This window comes from Notothenia rossii (assembly GCF_949606895.1).
Source record: "Notothenia rossii genome assembly, contig: scaffold_27, whole genome shotgun sequence".
Classification (NCBI taxonomy): Eukaryota; Metazoa; Chordata; class Actinopteri; order Perciformes; family Nototheniidae; genus Notothenia; species Notothenia rossii.
This window is the reverse complement of record NW_027639488.1, coordinates 1024177-1033493: the sequence shown is the minus strand read 5'-3', so window position 1 is coordinate 1033493 and position 9317 is coordinate 1024177. Positions and strand designations below refer to the sequence as shown.

The window sequence follows — 9317 nt, the reverse complement described above, 5'->3', positions numbered from 1 at the left end:
CTACGAGGCTGGGACCGATTCCATTCGCTTCGTCTTGATCTGTAGATGTTATTTAATGTCTCATTTGTTCATTTTGATGGAGAAAAAGTTGTACATTTAGTGAATTCAGAGTTTCTAAGATGCAAAAGTAGGCATGTTTGATTACTCAGGTCCAGTGGCTTATGGCAAGCCATTTGAGTATTTATTCCACATCCTTGATATCAGACGGCAGCTGTCTACACTAGTTGGCTCTTTGATTCCACTTGTTAGAGATATGGTCAAACTAGTTTGGCATTCTGCTTTACTAGTTCAATAAAACATTACACTAGTCAGTCTTTTTCAGCGACTAGTGGCACTTTTGTCCGACTAGTTAGCACATAAGCCTTACTAGTGACGCCAGGAGCAGCACTAGTTGCACCAAAGTATCAACATGTAAGCTTTTTCATGAACTAGTGACCCTCTGACCGTACTAGTGACGCTAAAAGTCTTACATGTTAACTAGTGCGCTGCAAAAGCTCTGACATGTTAACTAGTTACACAAAATAAGCACAACTAGTTAACTAGTGGCATACATTTGTCTGCACTAGTTAACTAGTCGCACCCAGAATCACTCACTAGTTAACTAGTAAAGGCAAAAGGTTCACTAGTTAGCTAGTTGACGCGTCTTTTGGCCTTACTAGTTAACTAGTGGGGCTCAAAATGTCTACACGTTAACTAGTGAACCCTTCGCCCTTTACTAGTTAACTAGTGAGATACATTGAAATTCCACTAGTGAACTAGTCGGGCTTAAAATGTTCACTAGTCGCACTAGTGGATCCCAAATGTGCACTAGTCGCACTAGTCGCACAGAATGCTAATGAGGAGGAGGGGAAATAATGCATCGAGGTCTCCTATTGGCCCTAAGATATAGAGCGCCACCCAGCCCAAATTGTTTCTTTAAGAGCTTAAATACACTGTGTTTTAAAATACAGTCATATGACCATATTTACAAAAATATAAAACAAAAGTATTGTTGTAATTATGATCATATGACTGTATATCAAATGAGGTAAGAACATTGAATACTTTGTTAAAATTAGAAAGTTGCCTTAGGACTGCAGACAGGAATATAGATCCTCTTTAAAACATTTTATTAAGCTGCAATTTGAAAGGTGCTGGATTGGAATAGAACTGTGATAACAGAAGGAGGGACATTATTGATGGATAGAAAGAGGAAGTAACCCTCTTCGGATCACAGCTTTGAGAGATCGCCGTGACTTCCGTAAATATGGAGAGGTTGTTTATCATCATACGGATCTATCGTTACCCTGGTTTTAAGATCTGTCCAGTGTTTCAGCTTTATTCATTTCGTGGGCACCGCTGATAATATGTCCTACGATCATATCCGCTACTTTTGTGTCTCGAGTGCCGGTGTTCTCTCACACAAGCATACGCACACTCGCACCAACAAAAACACACACAGAAAGCGGAGCAAAGCAGAAACAGAAACATGTATTTTTCTAGGCAAAACACACACTGACTGACTTCCCACGGACAATATTTTAACAGTAGGCACTGAATACCCGACTGATGCACCTCACTTCTTCGAGACGTTGCTAAAAACATTGCAGGAGAACGCCCCCTAAGGCTCTCCCTCACAGAGCTGAACTGACCAATCAGAATCTGGGTCCCGCCTGCTTCATTTGCATATGGCTCACTAGTGAACGTGTATGCCATACGCGTTCACTAGTGAGCCATATGAACGGCGACTAGTTAACTAGTGGACACATATTAAAGCTTACACGTTAACTAGTGAAGGCAGAATGTTCACTAGTTAACTAGTTGCCGCCTCCTTTGACCTTACTAGTTAACTAGTGAGGCTCAAAATGTGCACTAGTTAACTAGTGAGGTCCAAAGTGTCCACTAGCTACACTAGTGCAATGGTTTTTACCTTACTAGTTAACTAGTTACACACACTTTATCTCACTAGTTAACTAGTGGAGCCTTAGAGGAGTCACTAGTAAACTAGTGACACAGATGTTTGTCTTACTAGTTAACTAGTGGAGGGCAATTTTTCTCACTAGTGAGGTTCTGTTATCAACATGTTAGACTTTGACCTTACATGTTACACATTTTTCTTACATGTAAGACCTTTCCTTCAACTAGTTTGGCTTTTGTTGCACTAGTGAGCAACTGTACGCGACTAGTTAGCTATTGATTCAACATGTATGGCTTTGTCTTAAACTAGTGGATCTTTTGAGCCCACTAGTTGTGCTTTTCTTCTCACTAGTTCATCACAATGACTTACTAGTTGACGCGTACGTGCAACTAGTTAACTAGTGAATTGTTTCAAAGTCATACATGTTGACTAGTGCATTTTTTGACACACCACTAGTAAACTAGTTGCACGTACACGTCAACTAGTAAGTCATTGTGTTGAACTAGTGAGAAGAAAAGCACAACTAGTGGGCTCAAAAGATCCACTAGTTTAAGACAAAGCCATACATGTTGAATCAATAGCTAACTAGTCGCGTACAGTTGCTCACTAGTGCAACAAAAGCCAAACTAGTTGAAGGAAAGGTCTTACATGTAAGAAAAATGTGTAACATGTAAGGTCAAAGTCTAACATGTTGATAACAGAACCTCACTAGTGAGAAAAATTGCCCTCCACTAGTTAACTAGTAAGACAAACATCTGTGTCACTAGTTTACTAGTGACTCCTCTAAGGCTCCACTAGTTAACTAGTGAGATAAAGTGTGTGTAACTAGTTAACTAGTAAGGTAAAAACCATTGCACTAGTGTAGCTAGTGGACACTTTGGACCTCACTAGTTAACTAGTGCACATTTTGAGCCTCACTAGTTAACTAGTAAGGTCAAAGGAGGCGGCAACTAGTTAACTAGTGAACATTCTGCCTTCACTAGTTAACGTGTAAGCTTTAATATGTATCCACTAGTTAACTAGTCGCCGTTCATATGGCTCACTAGTGAACGCGTATGGCATACACGTTCACTAGTGAGCCATATGCAAATGAAGCAGGCGGGACCCAGATTCTGATTGGTCAGTTCAGCTCTGTGAGGGAGAGCCTTAGGGGGCGTTCTCCTGCAATGTTTTTAGCAACGTCTCGAAGACAGTCGGGTATTCAGTGCCTACTGTTAAAATATTGTCCGTGGGAAGTCAGTCAGTGTGTGTTTTGCCTAGAAAAATACATATTTCTGTTTCTGCTTTGTGTGTGTTTTTGTTGGTGCGAGTGTGCGAATGCTTGTGTGTGAAGTATATGATCGTGGGACATTTTATAAGCGGTGCTCATGAAATTAATAAAGCAGAAACACTGGACAGATCTTAAAATCAGAAAAACGATAGATCCGTTTGAAGATAAACAACCTCTCCATATTTTGACTGCGGTCAACTCAGCCGTTGGTCAAATGAGCAGCGATTAATAGCGTCTTTACGGTGATCGCCGAGAAGCGGCACTGACGCTAGTACAAGAATACAATAATGTATGTTTTTGTGCTATATTTTTCGATAAAAATATGTTTTACCATAAGTTCTTAATAAAATTGGTACTGTTGGACTCAGTACTTGTTAGACTACTACCACAAGTACAATCATGTACTTTTACTGTGTACTTTTTTAGTAATACTGTCAAACTTCCCTCCCGAGTACAATAATTCATGTATTTGCTATGTTTGATGAGGGATAAAATGATTATTAGCCATAAGTTCTCAGTGAAAGTGGTACTGCTGGACTACTACCACAAGTACAATCAAGTACTTTTATCGTGTAGTCTTTGAGTAATACCCTGTCAATAATTAATGTATTCTGCTATAGACCTGGTACAGGGACAACCATTTTCATTTCAAACCTTTATTTATCCAGGTGTATCCCATTGAGATCATTGATCTCTTTTTCGAGGGAGACCTGCTCAAGTAGGTTCCACATGAAACATAAAAACATAAAACAACAAAAAGGACATCATACAGCATCAATACAGGGATTACAATTTACAATAACTATCCACAAGAACAGGTTCCAACAGCATCCGACTGAGTAGCATCCAACCGAGCTTTAAAAACATTTAGTGGCACCAGATTGCTCAGTTTCCATTTCATTTGCAGACTATTCCAAGACAGAGGAGCTGCGCATGTAAAAGCTATCTTCCTAAGACAGTTCTAGCAGTTGGCACATTTAATAAAACCACAGCACAGATCTCAGGCAGTAGCCACTTACAATTCGCCGTGAGATCAGGGAGCAGATGTAGGATGGAAGTTTCCCTAACATGGCTTTGTAGATGAACATGTACCAGAGACTGAGCCTCCCAGTTAGTGAAGGCAAACCAGCCCTTTCATACAGGGTACAGTGATGGGTTAATACTTTAGTTTGTCACAAATCTCAGTGCACTGTGATACGCAGCATCTAACTTGATCAGGTGATGGGCAGGTGCATTCATATAGACCAGATCCCCAGAGTCCAGCACAGGTCAAAAGGTCACAGAGCCTTTTCCTGGCCTCAAGAGAGAAGCAGGACTTGTTCCTGAAAAAGAAACCTAGCCTAACCCTCAGTTCTTTAAGCAGGTTATTGACATGAAGTTTAAAAGAGAGGCAATCATCCAGCCAGATAGCAAAAAGTCATTGAATCAACATTTGAGATATGGTCACGCTGAAGATTGAAAATAAACATTGATGTCAGACATTGAAAATGAACTAAAATGAACAAACAAAAAAAGAGCCATTATTTATTCAGTTAATTATTAGGATTTAATTCAATTATATGAACATTTTGTACATCTTTTGTTTACTTTAGCACACAAAACATTCACACAAAGTGTTCATTACTGTGCATTGTCCCTGCCAAATAAACAATTAAATGAAATGCACTAGAACAGGCGAAATATAGGTTAAAGTCATGTCTGGCTTCCCCATTAACATTCACAGCAAAAGCTTTGTTTTCCGAGACCTTATGCGCTGCGAGCATCGAGAGCCAAGCTCGTAAAAGATATTCTGAATGGCTTCAAAGGTATACCTCATCTCCTTTGGATAATCCATGTTCATTGCATAAAGTATGCCACAGAGGTATGCAAAGGCAGTAGAGGTCTGGTAGGTCATGCAGTACAATGGTCCCTTCCAACACAACAGCCACGTCTCGCACATTTGATGATATGGCGGCATCATCATCTTCAATGACGGTGAGGATGGCCACAGACACACCTCTGAGCAATCGTTCTTCATGGTCAGTGTCCTGAGGAAAAGTGAAATATGCATGAATGAGTGCTCTGGAAAACTAAACGACAAAATACATGTCCACTGATTCTAACTTTAGCACCGAGCTACTGAGTCTTAACATTCAGCTTGTGGAAGTTATAATTGCAACTCAACAGCACGGCTGCTATCACCCACCAACCTTGTTGTGCCGAGTTCTATAAAGAAGTATTTTCTGACAAAGAACACCAGACAACGATGGCCAGCTGTATCGGGTTGGCTGTTGCTCAAACAGCGCTGATATTTATTTTTAATTTTGGGTGAACTCATCGCGCTCGGGTTCATGAGGTGAAAACATCTCTGGGCTCAAAATTAAATCTTACACAAAGTGTATTATGCATAAAATGATTAGCATAAGCTATGAGGTCATAACATGTTTAAGCTACATTAAGCAATATTACTGGTATTGTGTAAGTGTATTTCCTACAGTTAGTATTACTTACCAAACACTCCAGAAGAAACTTGGTTGTGTCATCTCGGCAGGCCTCTCAGTGCTGCTGTCTTTCGGTGAGACACAATGTCAGATGTCTAAGGAGTACCCAGTGGAAACACACAAACATATCAATTAGTTTAGTGCCGTAGTGAATTTATACAAAATTCGACGTTGTGTATAGTAATGAGGAGGATAAAGAACAGGTCAGATCCCAGGAACATGCTTCAGTAAAAGACTGGCAAAAAAACACAAAAAAAACCTGCAATCCTGCGGACAATTTTAATTTCTACTTTTACAAATTAAAAATACGGAAAGACTCCACAGCAGTTACTGGAGAGTCACACAGAGTGATGGGGGCGGGTGGGGCTGCGTTCTTCCTAAAGTCCACAACCATCTCCACTGTCTTGAGAGTGTTGAGCTCCAGGTGGTTTTCCCCACACCAGGTCACCAGATGGTCCATCTCCCACCTGTAGGCAGACTCGTCCCCACCAGAGATGAGTCCGATGAGGGTGGTGTCGTCTGAACTTCAGGAGCTTGACAGACTGGTGACTGGAGGTGCAGCTGTTGGTGTACAGGGAGAAGAGTAGAGGGGAAAGAACGCAGCCTTGAGGGGAACCAGTGCTGATGGTCCGGGGGTCAGAGACGTGTTTCCCCAGCCTCACGTGCTGCTTCCTGTCAGACAGGAAGTCTGTGATCCACCTGCAGGTGGAGTCGGGCACGTGCAGCTAGGAGAGCTTGTCCTGCAGCAGAGCCGGGATGATGGTGTTGAAGGCAGAGCTGAAGTCCACAAACAGGATCCTGGCGTAGGTTCCTGCTGTGTCCTGGTGCTGGAGGAGGAAGTGAAGTGATAACTATTAGTAAACCATAATGATGGATGTTATTATCAGCAGCTGCCAATAGATCCCCTAAATCTTGTATGATGGACCTTTGACACACACACACACGTTATTGAGAGCATCCCAAGGGCATTGATTATTTCATAAGTCTAGAAGGGGGAACATAGTCTAACAACAGTTAGCTTTTGTTAATTTTACCTCGAGCCAAACGTGTGAGACTTGTTTCTGAAATCCCTTTCTCTTAAAGTGAATACATTAAAAAAACAAACAATGGACCTTACCCTAAAACTAACCACTGGATTGCTTGTCTAACATGACCTAGTCCATAAATGTGTTAAGGGTGGGAACCATTAAACGCACCCTCCCAGGCACTGCGTGTTAGCGAAGTACAACTGGGATTTCGAAGAAGAATATATGCTAGGTAAATTCTTAACAAAAAAGCAAACGTAACAAATTGAGCACTTGAGTTTTCATTAGCAGCCCCTAGCTACAGCTCCGGAACTTCGGTCAATACCGCTAACAGTCTATTTCCTTAAAATGGTACATATCACTCAATCTATATTTTCATCTTCAGTTGATGAAATCTTCATTATGTCCCTGTACACAACAAGATTCGAGCATTTTGTAATCCAGTGAGGAAATTCAAGACCAGTAAATATTGATTGATTAAACAACACTAAATAAAATGTTAGTGTTTTCTTCAAACTCAGACTCTCTGCTGCGGCTGTACCTTAAAAAGACAAAACAATTGTCTGATGATCTTTGTTGAACAAGGTCTGATTGTCCTGTACTTGTACAATGTGGGGTATTTTTAAATATTTTACTAAACCACATTCAATATTATGTTAGACACAAGTTAGTTATTACTCACATATCAAAGTCTTTTCATCTGCAAGATGGAAGAATAGCTGGGTGCTGCCTGGAGAGACTGATGAGGAGTCACCGGCTGGCTTCAGCATCACATCATCTCTTCCATAGTCTTCACTGTCCACTGGTGCTCTGTCAAAAGAGTGAACATCACAGCTGTCATGGTAACCCTTTGTTACACAACATACAACCAACATGTATCAAAAGTGACCCGAATTAGTTTAAATTGTAAATATATTTGCAATAAATTACTTTAATCATTCAGGATTCCAGGTATTCCTCAATTAACCTGTTTTTTGATCAACACCAATTCTAATTTTTATTTTTCCTTTCTTACTTTTTTAATAAAAATCATGTTTGTGTCACTACACTTCTAAGGCACAATATGGGTAAAAAATGATCCGTATTCTTTTCCTATGTTATTTCATGCATGGCTGAGTGTTTCTTTAAATACATTGTTTTTGATTACCACAAATCATTATTTTAATTCGCCCGTTCTAATTGATGAACTAAAATAGTTTATGTCAAGTGTGATAAAAATGCAAAAGAATAAAGATACTTTAATAATAATTTTGTTAAAAATAATTATTTTAGCAGAGATTTGGACAAAGCATGTATGATGTAGTAATACAACAACTATTTTAGTTCATACACTGTTACATTAGCTAGTCATGTTAGCTTGTAATATATAGAGCAGAGCTAACTAGCAAGTTAGCCTAACGTTAGCGGTAGGCAGTTTATGCTATGTTAGCTGTTGGCTACTGAATATTAACAAACTGGATTCCGCTGTAAAAAAGCTGTGAAACTTTACAATAAGATTGGCGACAACACTGTGACACCCCGCTGCGCGTTTATGTGTAATTGTCCCGCGTTGGAGACGAGAGGGTGGCGCGGCAGCACTGCAATAAGCTGTAAGCTAACGTTAGCAGCCACCTTGTTAACCTGTAAAGCCCGATTGTCCCGCCGGCGGTGGAAGACGCAACATCTTTCAAGAAACAGCATCTCAGGGCTTCTTAACATTTAACAACCTATTAATGATGCTTACTCACTTAACGGGAAGAAACTCAGCTAACTGACGTTAACCATTTTACCTAAACGAAACACAAGTCTAACACCAAGCAAATCACCACTTAGCGAAAACAGCTAACGGGGCTAACACAACTTTAGCACATAACTGGCAAAAGCGATCTTTTCTACTTCATGCTATCTGCACAAACGTATCATATGAAAGCTGAGATTCCACAGATTCCCTTAAAGTATATGTCTCATCACTCAAAACTCACTGAACTAGAAGAAGAAACGTAACCGTAAATACAAAATTAAACATTCACAAACTAGGGATTATCTAAATACATGTTTAACTCGATTACAGTCGCAGGACTCACATGATCTCAAGTCTTCCATTCTCTGTTGACGTCCCGCTGCTCATATTAAAAGGGTAGATGTAAAACATCAATCCAAAAACTCCTGGAGCAGACATACAGACAGAGTGAGCAGCTGCGCATGGAGACCCAATCAAACTTCTTCTTCTTCTTCTTCTTTGGTGTTTATTGGCAGTTGGCAAACCGACCCGCTCAAACTGACGTGGATGTTTCAAATTTGAACGACAGGCGCGGACAGTTCTCATTGGCAGGTTTCTTCGATGATGTTTATATTAACCAATCACATTCAAAGCAATATGTGAAGTAGCCAATTGCAATTTGTTTCTGTCCAAAGTCAAAATATCTCACATACTCACATAATGCAGAATTAAGTCGTTTAATAAATGTAAGTAACTCAAATAAATCATGTATATATATATATGTGTGTGTGTGTGTGTGTGTGTGTGTGTGTGTGTGTGTGTGTGTGTGTGTGTGTGTGTGTGTGTGTGTGTGTGTGTGTGTGTGTGTGTGTGTGTGTGTGTGTGTGTGTGTGTGTGTGCCCTTGTTTACAAATGAAATGTATTTCAAACAAGGACTACCTGAAGA

At 40.2% G+C, this 9317-nt stretch overlaps 1 long non-coding RNA gene across 1 annotated transcript; it reads right to left on the bottom strand.

Annotated features, from left to right (window-relative positions):
* Positions 1-3802: 3802 nt before the first annotated feature.
* Positions 3803-7513, bottom strand: LOC307027767. Its single transcript, XR_013804750.1, has 3 exons — positions 7355-7513; positions 5658-6474; positions 3803-5194 (listed from the first exon to the last, which is right to left on the bottom strand). It is a non-coding gene; the product is annotated as an uncharacterized lncRNA (long non-coding RNA).
* Between the last annotated feature and the right edge of the window lie 1804 nt (positions 7514-9317).